Source organism: Pan troglodytes, chromosome 15 (genome assembly GCF_028858775.2).
Source record: "Pan troglodytes isolate AG18354 chromosome 15, NHGRI_mPanTro3-v2.0_pri, whole genome shotgun sequence".
In the NCBI taxonomy this organism is placed as follows: Eukaryota; Metazoa; Chordata; class Mammalia; order Primates; family Hominidae; genus Pan; species Pan troglodytes.
Genome location: NC_072413.2, coordinates 76,119,385 through 76,138,730, shown reverse-complemented (window position 1 = coordinate 76,138,730; position 19,346 = coordinate 76,119,385). Strand labels below are relative to the sequence as shown.

The following is a 19,346-nucleotide window of genomic DNA, read 5'->3' as shown; positions in this document are numbered from 1 at the left end:
TGGAACAGGAGGCCAGCAGAGGGTTTTGAGCAGAATAACATGATCTGACCTACTTATTAAAGGATCACTCCAGCCTGCTGAGTGGAGAAACAAATGCACAGAGTCAAGAGTGGGAGCAGGAGCACAGTAAGGAGGTCACTGCAGACATCTAGGCAAGTGGTGGTGGGGGCGGCTTGGACCACAGAGGTAAGAAGTATAGTCATATTCCAGGTCCATTTTTAAGGCAGAGCTGACAGGATTCGCTGGTAGATTGGATGTGGGATGTGAGAGCAAGAAAGGAGTTGAAAACTGTTCTAAGTCTGTTAGGTCTGAGCAACTAGGTGGGTGGAGTTGCCTATTTCTAAAATAGAGAAGTCTGGGAGGAGCAGATTGGGGCAGGAGGTAAAATCAAAAGATGTTAAAGCAAGAAAGATTTGATTTGAATTAGAATTAGACACACAAGTAGAGATGGTGATCAAGCAGATGCATACACAAAGTGAGTCTGGCGAGAGGTCCAGGCCAGACACCATTCTGAGAGCACTAAAGTAGATAATTTACTGACAACTCCTCAATATTCCCAACCAAGCTGTAGGAATCTGTAGGGTAGGTATGACGCCATTCCTATTTTGTAAATGACAAATCTGAGACTCTGAGAGTGGAAATTACTTGCCCAAGTTTGCACACACAGAACTCACCTGCATTCACATTTGGCTGCTCTGATTCCAAAGTCTATGTCTTAGGCCTTAAGAAATCCAAATTATAATAACCACACTGCCAAGAACTCAATGAACATAGCAGCCTATACCTTCCCCCATCTGTAGGCAGAGCTGCACCTACTTACAAGATCCGCAATTATCCTTGTTGCCCAATTTTCCATGGCATCTGACCCCAAAGTGATTGTCTAGCTCTTGCACATAGGCTTCTGCCTTGGTTTCCTGATTTGCCCCTCAGTCTTCCAATGAGCCAGAAATCAGGCTCTAAACACAGTACTGTATCCCTAATGCCCTATCAGTCTTTCCAGTTCCCTCCCTGGAATCACATCTGCACTCCAGGTGGGAGGAAACCTTGACCTGGAGATCTCATGACCTTGATCTCAGATGGCTCCTCACACTGTGGGATCTTGATCAAATCACTTGACCTCTAAGCCTCAGTTTCCCCAACTGTCATGGGGTGGAAAAGGAGTTAGACTACAATCTTTTAAGAGTCTGCAAAGTATGTAGAAAGGGCAAGTTTTTCTAAACACGAGTATCCTATAGGGGAAAAACCTTGAATCCTGCAGTCCGTTTTTGGTCCCAGATATAACACTTACTAGCTGGGGAGCCATGAGCCATTTAATCCATCCTGTTTCTCCATCTCTAAAGCCAGGGTGACAATATTAGCTGTGCAGGAGTATGTGGAGGACAGTCACATGGCCCGAGTGCTCCCTATGTGTTAATTTACCGAATACTCATTTTAGAAAAGTTAAAGAGCATACAGTGAATTGGTAGTGAAGTTGTAATTAGAGCTCAAATTTCCCAACTCTACATAGGGACTCCCCTTCCTCCACAGTACACATGAAAGCTTCTAGCATATTCCACTCAGCTATCTGATGAGTTCTCGTACCTCCTGCCTCAACCTATCCCACATCCCCACCCAACCTCAAAAAAAAAAAAAAAACAACTAAAATCCTAATAGTTCAGTTAGCCCCGACTCTCACTTCTTCAGCTCCTACTTCCAAGAAAACCCTGGTAGAGGTTATCAGGAAGGAAAGAGAAAAATGAAAAGAAAATCTCCATGCCTGCTCCATCCATCACCAGAAGCAAAGACTTCCTATTAGCAGAATTTGGCCATCGTTATTACTGTGGCCACAGCTCCTATATACCAGAACCAGAGTGATGTGAAGTGTTGAGTGTGGATTCTGACATCAGACCATGTGGGTACCAATCCTGGCTGCACCAACTACTAGATTAGATGAGCTTGCACAGGTCACTTGATTCTAAGCCATCCCCAACTACAAAGATGATGGTATTACCTCTGAATGGCATGTAGACTCAGGAGGTAATCACTCAACTAGTAAACAAAAAGCAGGGAGTTACCTACCCAAGTCTGCATGAGTGACCCCAAAGCTCATGCTTTTCCCTCCACATCTTGAAACCCAGAGCATTGCAAGCTTTGAGAAAAAAAAAAAAAAAAAAAAAACACACCACCGAAACATCTCTCAGATTTACACCTCACATACTTGCTAAGAGATCTTGGGCAAATTACTTAACCTGTCAGAGCCTCTGTTTTTGTCATTCGTAAAGTGAAGACACTAATACCTGCCTCATGGGGCTTCATGACAATCTGAACAGCACACGAAAAGCTTGGGCACAATCCATGCACAAAGTAGCCCCTCGATAACTCCGAGCATCATGCTCACTGTCACCTTAGGGCTACTTCAAAAAAAAGAAGCATGCACATGTCCAAGATAGTCCTGGCATGCAGGTATTCCATGACTGTTTTCTGAAATTTAAAAGCCAAGTGTTTAGGGTCATATGGCTTAGGAATGACAAAGCTGATAATCAAAGCTTTTTTGCCAGCATCCCCTTTCTTCCAAGTCTAGGGCTCCCCCAAAAGCCAGCTAGAGCAGTGTGACCATCTGAAATCAGGGAGCATCATGTTCCCACCACTATCCTGTCCCTTTTATCTCCCCTACTGCAGCTTAGTTTTCAGCCACCCCAACAGATCCACACACAGGAGGAAAATCACCAAGTCAGAAAAGCCCTCTTTTGCCAGCTCAGGGAGAGGACCCCCTATTAAAAAGGCTTCTACATCCATTTCAAGGAGCAGAAACAAAAAGCGTCCTATTGACTTTGAGGCATAAAGCAAATTAATTCTCCAAACACAGTCCAGAGCGCATAACCGCCCAGTGAGGGCCCACTAAATACAAATGGAAACCAGCGCAGCGATTCTGAAGACATCAGATCCCTGAGGAAATGGTAATGTTGCAAAGGCAACTATCAATCAAAGCCAATCCTAGAGGAGCTACGCATGTACACGCTGCAAAAAGAATAAAAGACTCAAATCCATAAAGCATGAACTCAGGTTCCTGCACCTCAGGCTCTGCCTGGGAAGCCACAAGGCCTTTTAGAGGTATTTTGCAGAAAGCACCAACCCTCAGGATCCCCTAAAAGATTCTTAGCCTCTTTTCTCTGAAGAGTGATGAAAACCGTAGGAGAACAACATTGACCAACGAAGACTGGCTGGGTCCTTTACTGTCACCCTTTCACTCTGCCTCTCCTCCTTCCTGCCCAATGCCAAGATGCGTCAAATGTACCTCCATGGACTAGATTCTGGAATTGGCTCTATGGCCCAGCTTGGTGGCTTCTGCTGAGACAGTAGAGCCAGTGTCAGCCAGGCAGTGTCCTTCCTGTCCCTGATTCTGCCAAATCCAGGGACATTACCACCCCTGGAGTTCTACTACCACAAAGATGAACAAGCCACCCCATGCACCAATACATACCATGCTCCAAGGACACACAGACTAGTCCAAATGCTTGTGTTCACTCTCTTGCATCTCCCCAGGTCCACTCTAGTCTCCACCCATGGTCTAGCTACAGGAGCGTCCCATTGTGATTGGTCCAAAGACAGATATTTGATCCATGTTGGTCCAACCAAAATAAAGCCTGAGAATTTTGTTCAGTGGCTGGTGGACAAGCCATTCTCTCCAGATCGTCATTGTGAGGTGTGCTGGTGTGAGCTCTCAAGCTGCAGACCACTTCACTCCCATGAGCAGAGCCAGCCTAGGCTGAGATTATATCAGGCACCCCTAAGTGACCCAAAGCTGAGGTCCATCACCTGAAATTTTACTCATGTGAACCCCATCCCCTACAAATTCCTCAATGGATTCAGATTAAGTTAGGATTCTTATAATAGGGATCATCCTAACTGAATCTCCTACCATTCCAGGTTCTTCAAAACCCTGCCTCAGCATACCCTTTCAGCCCCATTTCTTACTCAGCCCTCCACCCATGTGCTGGAAATTTTGATCCCCTGTGTATTTGGAGGAATCTCTCCATTTCTTTCCTTTCATCATGCTACTTCCCTGGCCTGTCATCCTTAGTCCTTCTCTCCACATCTGCTGATATTCTTTAAATTCCACCTCCTTGGGGAAGCCTTCTTCACACTCCCTTCACTGGCAGGAGGTCGTTACTCCCTCCATGGAAACCCCTGGGTTCCCTCTATCCTACAATAGATCGAGGCCTCCTGCAGTGATTATGTACATTCATATCATCCTCCACTAAAGAATGTCAACCATTACTCTTCTCTGTATTCCTAGCACTAAATGCAATGCCCTGGGCAAAGGAAGTGTCCAATAGATACTTGCAGAATTGAATTTGTGGAAGCCCACACAGTGCCAGCTCAACCAGCTTGGTCCGTGTATAGCAGTGGCTTTGCAGAAGGCATTCCCTTCTTCTCTCTCACTCCTCAGTCCTCTATACAGCCCCAGATGTACATCTCAGAGATGAAGAAATCAAATCTGTATCATAAACCTCCTTTAAGCACAGCATCCAAACTCGAGCAACACCAGCAGGGTTCCTCCATCCACCCAGCAAGGGCTGGACCACTTTTTACCAAATCTGCCCCAACTACCTGCGCAACTCCCTAGTTCAGCTCCCCAGGCTCCAGACACAGCTCTGCTGTCAACCACATGTGTGTCCCTGGACAAGTCATCTAGCCACTCCTGGTCCTCATCTCTACGCTGGAGGTGAGCTAGCCGTAGGCTTTACATTTCTATGCACTCTCTAAGGAGTCAAGATTCTGTGAGGAAAATGGAACCTTCCCTCTCTAAACCTCTCATTTGGAGAAATGCCAGATGCCAATATTAAATAAAAGGTTAGAGTCTTTCCCACTGTCTAAAACAGCTTCTCTCCCTTTCTTATTTTCTGAGTAAAAAGACACATTTTCTCCCCAGGAGTCTAATATGGTACTGCCATAGACGCCAAAGAGAGAGAAGCCCTGCAGTGTTTCCTTCCCTCTTAAGACATAAGACTTGAGATGCCAAAATTTGCCAACTGCCTCATTACACCCAAAAGCTAAATCTGGAAGCTCAAAGACATGAGTGGCTGTTGTGGAAAAGTGTTCGTGATGCATCTTTATGTGAAAAATCAGGCTAGTGTGACAGCTTCCAAAATGCGATTCCAGTGCCTGGCATCGAGTGGGCGCTCAATTAGTACTTGTTAAATGAGTGAATGAACTTCTTTAAAAACAAAATAACACACCCTGGATTGCAGATGCTTAGAAATTAAGCTGGAATGATAGATATCAAAATTCTCCCATTGGTTATCTCTGGCGGGGAGATTTATAGGTGACTTATTTTTGTTTTTGGTGTTTTCTTAATGTTCTATAACAAACATATATTATTTTGTAATAAGAAAATCATCAACTCACATTTGTAAGGAGTTAATTGTTGTAAAATAAATAAATAACTACATGTACAAAAAAAGGAAAAAGTGACTGTCATCCAAACTCTACAACCCACACACGAGGCAACCTTCTTACTTCCCACACATCCGCCCCTTCTTGGAGAAAGCTTCTCCACCTTCCCTTTTCTATCTTGATTTCAGAAATCTGTAGAGTCAAGCTATTGCTTTCAAATGTTAGTCTCATCAGAATCAGAGCCCAGTATGGAGGCAGCTCCCTTTACCCCAAGACCTGAAGAAAAACAGACAGAAAGCCAGCCTGCCCACTTCTAGCTTCTCCCCTTGCCAGAACCAGCCCCTCAACCCCAGAAGAGATTTCAGTGAGAACATAGAGGAACCTCTATCTCACGGGGCACTTGTCCCCATGTGCAGACTCACTCACCTGCAGGACACGGAATGGATATGAAAGAAATGAACTCCACATCCTGGCAAACCTTTCAGGAATTTAATATTTTATCATGCCCCATTGACACATCTCCTTTCTCTTTCTTCACCTTCTTGCCTCCTTCTCCTGGCTCTAGACGGAGTTCATAACTAAGTCCCTGTACTTCTTCCTACCTACACTCATATCTACTGGTCAGCTCAGTTGGGCCAGGGGACCACACAACTTGGGTGAGCAGGTAGGGACGGTGTTCCAGTAGGCACCACGCAGAGGGTGAGACACAAAACTGCAAGTAACAAGCATCTCACTAATTAGCAACTAGGGATGAAAGGGAAGAGGAGAGAAAAAAGGCAATGGAGGGTATTACCTGAAAAAGTCATTTTCTATGGTTTCCAGGGCCAGCAGACCAGGAAGAGGGCTGGCCTGATGGTTCTTGCCAGAAGGAAGAAAAATGAAGCTTCCTTTCAGCACAGAGGGGCCGGCATGCCCTAAAAACGTCCTTTGTTTCATCCTTATTCTGGGTTCTCCCAGGCCCAGAACAAGAGGCCAATGGACTGTGGGGGATCCTCCTTGCCTCCCAACCTGCCATTGTTAGCATTACCCAGCAGGTGATGTCCGGGCAGGATGCAGAGATGTCCACCGCCTGGGAACTGTGCTATCGCACAGACAGAAGCCCAGAGACAAGAGGCCCTGGCTCCAGACTCAGCTCTGCCACACCCAGCTGCTTCCTATCGAAAGTCACTGAACCTCCCAAAAACTTGTTTTCCTCACCTGCAAAAAAGGGATAAGAATTCCTACTTATCCTAGCTGCTGAAAGGATGTGGTGAGATAATTTTGATAGGCCAGGCGCAGTGGCTCACACTTGTAATCCCAGCACTTTGGGAGGCCGAGGCAGGTGGATCATCTGAGGTTGGGAGTTCCAGACCAGCCTGACTAACATGGAGCAACCCCGTCTCTACTAAAACTACAAGAAAATTAGCTGGGCTTGGTGGCACTGCCTGTAATCCTGGCTACTCGGGAGGCTGAGGCAGGAGAATCGCTTGAACCCGGCAGGCAGAGGTTGCGGTGAGCCAAGATCGCGCCATTGCATTCCAGCCTGGGCAACAAGAGCAAAGCTCCATCTCAAAAAAAGATAATTTTGATAAAGTGTTTTGCACAGTCCCTAGCATCTAAGAGCTCCACACATGGCCAGGATTATCAGTACTTTCCTAATTTCTCTGTTTTTTCTGACCCCCATCTGTCCTTCAGTTCTCAGCAAAAACATCTCGGTGGGATGTTAAGTGTAGGAGAGCCTTATAAGCTTTGGTTTTAGTTCCAGACTGGGCACCTTTCCATGTATCAGTTCCCTCTTCCGTAACAAGGCAACGATAATAACATTAGCTCTTCTGCAAGACTCATTGTGAAAATTAAATGAGGTGATACTTGTGAAGCCCTTGCAGCAGGGCCTGCAGACAGTGAGTGCTCAACGAATTTTAGCTGTCATTGTCCCCCCTGGCCGCATCATTCTAAATTAGGTCTCTCTAATTCCCAGTGCCCCCCAATACTTTGCCTTCAGAACACTCATCATAATGTGTAATTATAGACATACTTGTGTTGTCTACTGCTTGCCCTTCCACCTAAGCTTAAATTCCATCAGGGATAAACTAAACGTCTCTCTTGATGGTGGCTGTATTCCCAGTACCTGGTATAGTGCCTGCATATAATAGGTGTTTAATAAATATCTGCTGGATGAACAAATGAATGAAAAAGTGAATAGAATATTAGCATTGGCACAGTGATCACCCAGGTCCCTTCCAGCTCTGAGAGTCTCCGACTATTCTCTATTCTTTGACAGCTTTAGAAGAAAAATTTAAAATGAGCCCCAAAGTAGCTGTTTCACCAATCCCAGGGGGAAGACTCAGGATAGTTGCTGCTGACAGGCTCCTGAACACTCAAGTTGTGCGGAGATTTACTCTGATTTTTTTTTTAAACTGAGAAGGCAGTCTGCCGAATTTCTAAGTTGGGATCATCCCCTCCTCCCTGAGGGCTGCCCACACACAAGGCACTAAGCAAGAGTCACTGCAGTGGGCAGCAGGGACCCAGGCCAGGCAAACCAGCTTTCTTTGTCAGCAATGGATTGCCAGGCCTGAGCAAAGGAGACCAAACCTCACAGAGCAACAGGTGACCATGGCAACCCATGTCCTCAGCCTGCACTCCCTTCCAAGGAAAGAGGACTTCACAAGTGCATGGAACAAAGGAGACCCGGGGCTACCCCTAGAGATCTCCACCTCACCTGGCCACAGAAGATGCTTGCTTATCATGCAGATTCCTGGGCCCCACCTCAGAACTTTTAAGTTAGGTCTATAGGTGGAGCCTGCACACACCCGTTTTGTAAAAACTCCCTAGGCATTTCGAGGCATATCGAAGTCTGAAAGCTGTTATTCTAATGAGAAGAAAACTGATTAATACACTATAAACATTGCCCCACTGGATATTACATGTGTGTGACCAATTACCTCCACACTTACCTAACTCTGGAAGAGATGCCAGCCTCCCAACACCTGCTTTGCAGGAGAGGCTGTTCCAAACTATCAGTTAGCAAGCCTGGTGGGATCACCTGGAAGCTTTAAAATACACCGAGGACAGGCTCTTGTCCCTAAAGAGTCTAATTTAGTTGGTGTGAGGTGCAGCATGGGTTTGGAATTTTAATATGGTGATTTCAATATGCAGCAAGTTTGAGAACTACAGCTCGAACTTATACTCATCACCCAGCTCCAACCACCACAAACACCCCAAAACAGGCTTTTCTCCACCAGAGGCTGGGCCTGAGTTGCCCTGGGCTGAGAAAGGAAGGGATGATAGAGTCCACACTGCAAGACCCTGGGATTTATGGGGCCCAGGATCTAGCCAGAGGGTCCATCCTGAGACCTCCACATCTTTATTTCCTAAAAGTCATGGGAGACTTCCTGAGCCAGTGTCTATGTCCTCAGTGTATATGGGACAATAGAACACAGCTGTAGAAGTCTCAACATCCTTCTTACAGAAATTTATTCCAGCTCCACCATTTACCAACTCTGCGGCCACAGGCAAGATAGTTAACCTCCCCAAGCTCCACTTTCCTCACCTGTACAATGAGAATGATTGCCTAACACTTATTCACTGAATCCTCCCAACTTCATATGCAAAGCACTTAACTTAATGCAGCCGCAGCTCAGCCAATCTTAGCCAATGAGAAAATATCAAATGGTTCTTTTTGTTACTACTGGATGCTTCATTTTTTTTCTTTTTTTCCCTTTAAAGGGGCTTGGGACTCTAGGTGGCTGTTCTTCCAACCTCAGATATTTTCAACTCCTCTAGGACCCCTTTTCTTGTGAAACTTTGCCAACTCTTTGACCTTGAACTTGTTACTTCTCTAAGCCTTAGTTTCCACATCTCCAAAGTAGGAATATAAAAGCGCCCTCCCCCGTGTTTATTTTAAAAACCAAGCCAGGTGCAGTGGCTCATGCCTATAATCCCAGAACTTTGGGAGGCCGAGGTAGGTGGATCACCTTAGGTCAGGAGTTCGAGACCAACCTGGCCAACATGGTGAACCCCTGTCTCTACTAAAAATGCAAAAAAATTAGCTGGATGTCGTGGCACATGCCTGTAATCCCAGCTTCTTGGGAGGCTGAGGCAGGAGAATCCCTTGAACCCAGGAGGCAAAGATTGCAGTGAGCCAAGATCAAGCCACTGCACTCCAACCTGGGTAACAAGAGCAGGACTCTGTCTAAAAAAAGAAGAAAAAAAAAAAACAAACAGAAACAAACAAAAAAAAACAGAACAAATATATGTCACATGCTGAACACGAGACTGGGTACACAGTCTCTATAAACCAAAGATGCTGAGGAAGGTGGAGAATAATTGTTCCTCCCTCCTTGAACTGGGGTTCAGCAAAGAGCCCTCTCCACCTGCCCTGGCACCCAAGAAGTAGGAGAGGTGCCTCCTGAAGGCTCTGGGAGAGTTGACAATTCCAAATTTGGAGCCAGGGGAAGAGGCAGCCCTAGTTCCCTTCCGACCCTCCTGGGGTGCCACTGGAGAATGCTGACTCCAGCTTGGGGCCCCTCTCAACCGCTCCCCATTTGCCACACTCCATTTAGCTCTGGCAATCCAATTCCCTTTCCTCCACCCAGAAATCGATGTTTAATTAACACATTATTGGAAAAAATAAACACAGTCTTCAATGGGACTGCAATGAAGCTGATGCAGCTCAGCCTAGGGGCTGCAGACCATCCTCTCAGTCAGAAAACTGTTCTTCTCCTATTCCCTGCCTCTCCACCAAGAAAAAGTTCCTTCTTCCTCCCTGGAGTCCTCCAGCCTGGGGGATCCCGCTCATTCCCTCCGTGCATCCTCCCTGCCTGTATCTAGGCAGCAGACCTGGCATCCCTTCCCACCCTTTATCCTGTGACACAGATGTAGGGGGATGTTTTCAGTGCACATGTTCCTGCTCCACGGGGGAAGGAGGTAACTCCTTCTGAACATCCTGCCTCCACCAGTGAGGCTGTGCATGATCCCATCTCCTCCTTCTCTCCAGGCCAGAACCAGCACCCCTCCAGCTCAGGGGTCAGCAGGTGTCTTCCCCTGTGGGTGTGGGGTAGAGGCAGGCCTAGAGGTGGCTGATAAGGATGATGATCCCCAGAGTTCCTATCCAGACCTCAGGAGCTGATTGGAAGACCTCTGTCTAGAGTATTTCCTCTTTTACCCCCAGTTTTAGATGATCCAATTCCCAGCTCCTCTTCTCCATAATTCAGGATGGAGGGTGGTGCAGAGTCCCTGGATTCAGACCCAAGTGTTGACCCAGGATCTCACTGTGTAATCCTAAAAAAGCGATTTAACCCCTCTGATCACCAATTTCCTCAACAGATAAATGAGGACACTACCCACCTAAGTGAAAAATAGCAGAGCATGATGCCCTGCTCAAAGCAGGTGCTGGATAATTGTCCTTTCACTGAAATCTCACGCTGAGGGCCAGTCCCTGCTGCAAGGGCCATGGGGAGTGTGGCTGTCCCATGCAGGTTTAGGGCCACACAGCAAAGCAGAGACAAATAGGCTTCAGGTTCTCTACCTTCTGCCCACCTATTACCACCCCAAATCACCTCAACTCCCTCCTCAGACAAGGTGCATGAAGCAAAGAAGAAGGTAACGGGGACACCTTGGGAAACAGAGTTTCCTTAGTGCCATGCAAAAGACAACCAGCAGCATTACTCCTAAGCAGCAGTGCTACAACCAGCAGCCCCCTCCTCCTAAGCCTGAAATGCCTCTAACTGACAGCAGCACCTTCAGCAAGTCCCAGAGCTGTGAGTCAGCTGACTGCCTGGCAAATGGGCCAGCTCTTAGAATCAAGTTTCCAGACTTGCGGAACCAGAGGACAGGCCCATGGAGGTGGTACGAAACAGTGGTTAAGACCAGAGGCTTCAGAGCAGAGCCAGGCCCTTTGGGTTTGAATCATGATGTCATCACTTCCTACCTGAGTGGCCTTGGACATGTTACTTAACCTCCTTAGGCTTCAGTTACTTCATTTGTAAGACAGAGATGATAACAGTACCCACCTCACAGGATTGTTGGAGGATTATGTAAGATAATGCATGTCAAGTGCTTAGCATAGTATCTGGCCCATAGTCAGGTCTCAAATATTGGCCAATAGAAGCTTTAGTAAAAGTAGTCGGGTTTACAGCCATACCACCCTGAACATGCCCGATCTCATCTGATCTCGGAAGCTAAGCAGGGTCTGGCCTGGTTAGTTCTTGGATGGGAATAAGAGTAGTTGAGAGAGAAGTCGTAGTCATGTTGGTAGTAGGAATACTCAGAAGATCCAGGTTTTTATCCTTCAGAAAGTGGGGTAAGTGAAAGTAGAGCTGGGGAAAGGCTGTACTCTCAGTCACCTTCCTGCCCTAAAATTGGACTTCTCTCTCTAGTATGCCCCCTTCCTCTCTCTATTCCTTTAAGAGAAAGTGTGTGATGTCGTCTTAAAGAAGGATGGCCATATATTTTATCATCCAAACTGGGACACTTTTGAGAGTTACTAATTACACTAGGACAAAGGCCTAAACAGACACTGTCTCCCCACACCAGGGCGTCTGGCTACACCATCTCAAGGTCATGCAGAAATGCATTCATGCTCTGCTTCAAGGTCTTGGCTAAAGGTAAGACTTCCTTGCTTCTCAGAATCCAATTTTCTCTGGCCCCACCCCACCCCTGAAAAAAAATAACACACATTCTATACTTGTCTAGAATGACTAATCCTTCTCCCATTCAAGGTCAAGACCAACCCTAGAGTGGAACAGAGACACTGGTAGAAGGCCTTCACCCATATTGTATGACATCATGCCCCCCAACCAGCCTCTGGAAACACAAATGAAGCACACTGGGGCCAATGTCTGGATTCATGCCTCCCTTCGTGAGAAAGAAGGCTAGGCCAGTCTAGGAGAAGTGACAGGCTCCCAGAGTCGTCAGCATCCAGATACCAGCTGCTTGGTTCTCTGAATGGAGCCTCTGCTGGACCTGAAAGTACCCTTGACGGGCAGGGCTATATGGGATTGAGAACCTTTAGCACCCCACTGGAATGGGGGTCCTCCTCCATTCCAGTTTCTCCTCCCCCAGGAAGGTCAGAAGACAACCTTAACCAGCACTCAGCTGGAATATAGCCCACCAGTCTTCTTCGAGCCATGAAACCCTGACCTCTAGCTCTGCAAGTGTGCCTTCCTTAGAGACACACCTACCACCCACCTGCCCCACCAAGACCTCACTCCCCTCTGAAGAAAGAGAACTAAGAAGGCACCCCAGGCAGCCCCCACAGCAGCAGCTGCAATACCCTTGGAAAAGGGCCCACAGCCCACGAGGCGGCATGATGGAGTAGAAAGAGCCCTACCCTGGCAGCCAGGAAACCTTGATTCTAGTTTTGTCTCTGCATCAAACGTGGTGCATAACTTTGGAAAAGCCATGTAGTCTCTCTGGGCCTCCATCTTGTCATTTGTACTTGAGGGCACTGAATAAGATGACAGATGATTCATCTCCCTTTTTCCTCTAACACTATAACATAAGGGTCCCATGCTTGGGCTCTGGCATGAGACAGATCTGAATTCAAATCCTCAATCTGTCATTTTATTAGGTAACTTTAAGTCTCAGTCTCCTCAGGTAATAATAGTATACTGCATTGAGTTGCTTGGAGAATTAAATGAGATACAGAGTGTAAAAAAAAAAAAAAAAAAACTTGGAAGAGAACTTTGTAAATAGTAACTACTGCAGAAATGATAGCTATATCACGACTATTACTACCACTACTATGATGATGATGAGAATGGTGATTACTAATATTAGAGGGATCTCAAAGGAGGCAGAGTCATCTGAGCCAGGGATAGAGAAGCCCTTTCTACTAAACTACTGAAGTTGAGCATGTTGCAATTCCTCCAGCAGATCTAGACATTCAGGCAGGGCTAAGACAACCAGAGGCAAAGTCCACCCTTCCCAGAAGACAGGCCCCAAGTGCTAGAGAAGAAATCTCCAACACTAAACCCATGTGGTTCTTTCCTCCAATCGACAAACATTTGTTGAGCACCTACTACGTGTCAGGAAATGTCCTACGCACTAGGAACACCACAATGAACACAAAGTCCTTGACCTCTCAGAGCTTGCATTCTAGAGGGGTAAAGAGACGAGATCCATCTTAAATGTTTCAATATATCATCGTATAATATAATATTAAATAATGATTTACCAATTAAAATTAAAGACAGTGTCATGGGCTGGAAAGCAGCCAGGAGGTTGGGGTAAGGGGACTATTTTAGAAAGCTGGTCAGGAAAGGTCTCTCTGAGGAGTATAATTTGAGGAACAACCTGCAGGAAAGGGCTGGGAGTGGGCCCCATCCATAGTCCCTGCCCCGAGCTCAGCATGGCCAACCTGCCCCGAGCCCAGCATGGCCACCTGTGGCTGGCCCAGCCACAGCACCGCACTTGCTTCATCCTCAGAGCAACAGAGCTGGCCCTCAAGGCTCAGAGCTGCAGCGCAACCGTTCTTCCCCCAGCAGGTCCCGGACCACAGCAGGAACCGGACCACAGCAGGAACCGGACCACAGCAGGAACCGGACCACAGCAGGAACCGGACCACAGCAGGTCCCGGACCACAGCCGACGACGGGCCAGCACATTTCTAGGCAGTGAGGTTTTAGAAGGAATGCTTCTTCTTTTGCAAGTCTCCTATCCACACCTGAGGGGTCATGTAAGGAGAACACGGCCGGGGGATACCAAGAGCAATCTCTTCTCTGCATTGGGCACAATAATTTGCCCCCAAGGCATCCTACTCCCCATTTATCCCCTTTCTCTGGCAGTGACGTAACCCTGTCTCCCTAACTCCTCAGGGTCAGCCCCAAGAAGGGAGAGGGACGCTGGAAAGGTAAGACCATCAGCATTTTGCTCTGAGGATTTTGTGATTTTTTTCTTTTAGGCAAAATGTTTTCCAATTTCACTTATAATTACTAATAAAGAGAGACACACCTTCAGCTGAAGATGGGAAAATGGCGTCCGGTAGTTAAGGCAGCCAGAGCCCAGGAGAAAACAGGGGCTCGGCTGCTCTCACGGCCAAGGGTGATTTCAGCTCCTTCAGGCTGCAGCCTCCAACAAGGCCGAGCCGCCCAAGAGGTGGCTGATGCCAGGGGAGCAAGACCATCCTCCTGAGCTCAGCCCCAGGCTCTGTTAAGGCAGCAGGGAAAACCCTCAATTTCACCCACCTCATCCCCTTCTCCCCCTTCAATCTGTATCCGCCCACCAGTCATCCATAAGCCACCCACCCACGGGTTCGCTTGGTGGACGTGGGGATCTCATTTGAGGTTTCCTGCTGGAGGCAGGAGCAGTTTCTTCCCCTCTACCCTCCTCTCAACTACCTTGAGGACTCTTCCCCACTGACCACCCCTGCTTCTTGCCTTCCTTCCCTGTCACTACCACACCTGTCCAGAGCCACCGTATGAGGCTGGATACGCACATATCCAACAAACACAGCCACACCACACAAAGAGGCAGGCAGCCTCCTGCTTGAACCACACGCACAGTGTTGACAATCCTATGTTGTCCAATTGGAGGCACGCTGGTGCTTGAAAAAACACAAACACCCTTCCAGTCCCCACCCGTAAACCAACACAAAGGCCACCAAGAATTTCAAGACCCAGCATCATCTGTAGAGAGGAGAACTGGGTCGGACAAAGACATTGTTCCATCCTCCCAACTAACCATCACAACTCTCTGGGATATTCTGCAGTGCCCTCTGGTTCGACACAGCCCACTGATCGGAGCTGTGCGTGTTGGTGTGTGTGAGAGAGTGTACACATGTGTACGGGGGAGGGGGCTGTAGCTCTACTGTCCAGGCATCAAATCTCCCCGGAGGTAACCCCGTCAGACTCTGCCTCCCCCACATAACCTTCCTCCAATGTACCGCAAACATATATTTCATGGATGGTTAAATTGGATCATTATCACTGGGTGCTTATTTGGTCAAAAAAAATTATTAATGTTATCTACCCCCATTCCAATCCCCTGCTTGTGAGGTCCCCTCCCCCAAAGACTCTCCAACATGCTAATCCCATGAACTGCGACACACGACAGCTTTAGGGAAAGAATAATGGCGAGAAGAAAGAAGACCGCGGTTGCGGAGAGGAAAAGAGGCTCTAACGTGACCGCAGTCCCCATGCAAAGATGGGGGGAAGGAGCCATGGTGGAGGTAGAGTGGGGAAAGAGGTTAAGGGGAATGAAACCAAGCAAAATGAAGCCCTTGGCGCCTGTGTATGTGACAGAGACTGTGTGTGCAAGAGCGTATGCCAGTGTGTGTGTGGATGTGCCGACTTTGCCCTCCTATCAGAAGGCTGCATCCGTGTGGCATGTAGGAAAGGCCATCGCACCACTGTTGTGTTGCAAAAAAAAAAAAAAAAAAAAGCAAGGAAAAAGGGAAAAAAGAGCCGCAGAGCCATCAAAATCAGAATTTTTTTCATGAAGATGGAAAGGGCTGGAGGAAGGGGGGGTGCACCTAGGGTGGGGGGAGCAGTGTGTGGAAATAGAAGGCAAGATCATGGCAGAATTGGGGGAGGATGGAGGGGGAAATTCGTGGTGGGGTGAAAAAATTTCACACACACACAGAGACACAAGCACACACAATACCCAGACGCCAACCCGACCGCTCCACTGTTCATCCAAGACTGACAACCCGTCCCCCATCTCTCCGCTGCCTCTCCATGCCCCCAAAGCTGGTGCCGATGGATTTCTGTATCTCAGTTTTGCAGCAGTGGGCTAATTACGACCAAGCCCCCTCACCAAATTAACCCCTCCCTTCCCTCTCTCTTTTTTTTCTCTAAAAGGCCAATTGAAGAATAATGTGTTTTTATAGATAATGGATTTTTTTTCCAGGAGCGAGAGAAAGGGGGGTGCAGAATAGAAATTCTGCAAACCGGTGACTTCCAACCTCACCTCCGTCTCCCCCCACATCCCCGTTTGCTGTAGCATCTCATCTACCATTCTCCCACCATTCCCTCATCCCCTACCACCCAAAAGAAAAGACCTTCCTACCATGCACATCGACAAACACACCAACCGCCACCCAATCTCAGTAGCCGATCTCAAAACCCCAAGCATCAGTCCACCTCAATACATCCTTTCCCTTATATAAGCAGCAAATCATCAACATAGTCAGGAGAAACGCAGCACTAAAATGAAATCAACAAAAACGGAGGCCAGAACACCATCAAATCCCTGATAATTAATAATAGGGAACTACCAGAGAAGCAAAGACGTAGCTGTCTCTCAAAATCTAGAATCCCTTTAATTTCTGCCCCCTCCTCTTCTCAAGAAGCAATTTTTTAAAATTATTATTTCACTAGAAAGGGCCAGAAAGCTCCAGAAAAGGGCATTCGCACAGTCCGGTTGTTTTTAAAAAATAAACCCAGCCCTGTTGCTCACTTTAATAGCGAACTTCCAGTGTCCAGCCTTTTCCCCCTCTTCCAGAAGGAAGACTGACTCGCAGGATGAACCCCAGGCTGCAGAAAATGGGCCAAGAGCCCTTACTCCACTCCCCAACAACAACAAAAAATCAAACAATAGGAATATCTGCACAACCAGCACCCGTCTGAAATATCGTTTGCCCCATATGACTTAGGCAGATTAAGCCCGAAGATTAAAAAATAAATAGCAGCCTTGCCTCCTCTCACTCCCCTCCATCCTTCCGCCACATACCCAGTAGCCCTTAGGTAAACTTGCCCATCATAACCAGCGGGACCATTTTAACTTGAAAGGCAATGCAGAAGCCCTTGAACGATGAAGGAAAGCTCTACCCAGAACGGCAAATTAATAAAGAGCCAGTTCTCCAGCCTCCCCAGACTAACCTCCAGGTGCCCGCAGATAGACTATCCTGGGTACCAAGTCACCCAGCGTGCTGGGAGTTCAAATTTCCATTGGAACCTTCATCACAAAGGCAAACGGTCATCTGACCCCCAAAACTACACTGTCCTCCAGGTGTGACAAGGAGTGCCCCCTCTCCCTCCCAGGGCCATCCACAGGACCCAGCGGAGAGGAAGAAAGAAGAATGTTGGGGTGGCTTGTAGTGGTAAAAGAAAAACTATCTCCCCAAAGCGGGAACCGAAGGAAGCGGGGAGAAGACAGCTCTTGTCCTACCAGCTCTCTTATTTGCCCTGACTCTGTCTTGCTCCATCCTAAGCTAGCTCTCAATGATCTCTGACCTTTGCATTAAAAAAAAAAGTATTAACAATAAAGATCAGAGAAGAGCAATCCTACTTTACCTAAACCCCAATAACGGTTAGCAAAAATATGATGTTCTCATTGCATGATGATATTTCTACATCCAAATTAAAAGAGGCAGACATTTAATGGAGGAAGGGAAATTTTTATTTTTTTTAACAAGTAATCACAGGGTAAGTCACCTGCAAAGCAGCCGAGCCCTTAGGTTGGTATTACATCACTGGCCTAAGAAGGGATGGGGGGTGGGGGGACACATTTTTTTCCTTGTCATCAGAATGATGTTTCTAAAGCAGTTAAGTTTTGTGGTTAAAAAAGAGAGAGAGAAAGAGCTGAAACTCTGGGTACAGCACAATGCCTGGAAAAAACAATACATCGAACCAGGCTTTAAGGTCACTGAGAGCTTGCAAAACCCACAGTGCTTACACAGAGTGGAAGTTTTCAGGCAAGCCTGCTACTAAATCATTAATATAAACAAATGGAAGGCAGTGGAGGAAGATTCCCTTGTAACCGATCCAAACAGGAGCACACACCCGCACACACACACACACACACACTCCCTTTTCACCTTCTCCAAGTATGCCCACCTTCACAAGACAGGAGTCCAACCTGAATTTTTAGACTCTAGGACCACCTCCTCACACCCCCTCAAAAAAAAAAAAAAGCACACACACACTCACGTACACCTCAATTCCTCAACAGCTAGGGAAATCCCTGTCTCAATTCAATTTTGTTTTCTTGTGATCCTCAGAGCGTCCTTTCTGTTTCTCATTTTAACCAGCCCAAATAAATAAATGAATAAATGAGGGGGGAAGTGACCACAAAATGTCAAAAAAAAGTATCTGCCCAAAATGAAGTGATGAGCACACATCATTTCAGACTAACAATTCAAGCAAATAGGAGAAAGACTCAAAAAAAAAAAAAAGAAGAAGATAAAAATCTAAAACATTCTCTGACTTTTCCAACATCTGGAGGAAAAGGACCCAACTTCCAGGAGAAACTGAAGGAAAAGAAAGGCCGTTGAAAAGCCATTTCCACAGTCAGCCAAGGCTCATGTATACAGTATTCAAAAAAAAAAATCTAGGTTGGTTGCTCCCAACTGAAAACTTCTACCCTCTCAGGAGCAACCTCTTCCCAGAACGGACAAGAACCTTGAGTTGTTTCATACCCTGACTGCCTTCCTTTCCCCGCAAACCTTACCTTTCCAGTTGAACAGAAGATTTGGGATCTGTCTGTATGTCTGTTTGATGTTTAATCAACTGAGTTTGCTGGGTATGTTTCCTCTTTGGGTAGGTTCAAATTCCAGAATCTTTCTCTCTCCTTTTCCTTTCTCTCTGGGAGGGAGTGGCAGGGTAGAAGGGAGGGGTTGTTGGAGGTGCGAAAAGCAGGTCCTTGGTGGCTGGAGATGCCGAGGCTGAGAGGGGAGGACAGGTTGCCTCTCCCTCTCAGTGAGTTGCATGCAAGAGGCGATGTGTAGGGCTGAGCGCTGAGCCTGAGACTGCCGGAGGAGCCCAGGAATTTCACGCACTCCAGAGCCGGCCCCTCCCTCTCCCACACAGACCCCAGCATTTAAAGAGACAGTCAAGCCGCCTGGCTCAGGGCTTCACCTCCTCCCTGACTGTTTTGCAAACAGCTGAGAAGATATCATGAGGGAGGGGCAGTCTGCAGCCCCTACAACTAAGAGGCAGTGTCTGAGCTCAGTTCTCCCCTTACTCCAGCCTGAGAGGAGAGTTCTTCCCTAGAATCAGAGTAGGAATTAATATAAAGACAAAATTCTCATTTACAGCTTCAGTAACCAAACCA

At 47.1% G+C, this 19,346-nt stretch overlaps 1 protein-coding gene across 37 annotated transcripts in view; it reads right to left on the bottom strand.

Moving 5' to 3' along the window:
• Positions 1–19,062, bottom strand: part of NRXN3 (neurexin 3) — a 1,722,001-nt gene extending 1,702,939 nt beyond the window's left edge. For 16 of the 37 annotated variants that reach the window (XR_010151247.1, XR_010151248.1, XM_063793819.1 and 13 more), the window contains exon 1: positions 18,744–19,060. The gene's annotated coding sequence lies outside the window, so the exon portion shown is untranslated. Of the gene's footprint in view, positions 1–18,743 lie in introns of all 37 variants that reach the window. The other 21 variants (XM_063793823.1, XM_063793846.1, XM_063793826.1 and 18 more) reach the window with 3 other exon arrangements.
• Positions 19,063–19,346: the final 284 nt, after the last annotated feature.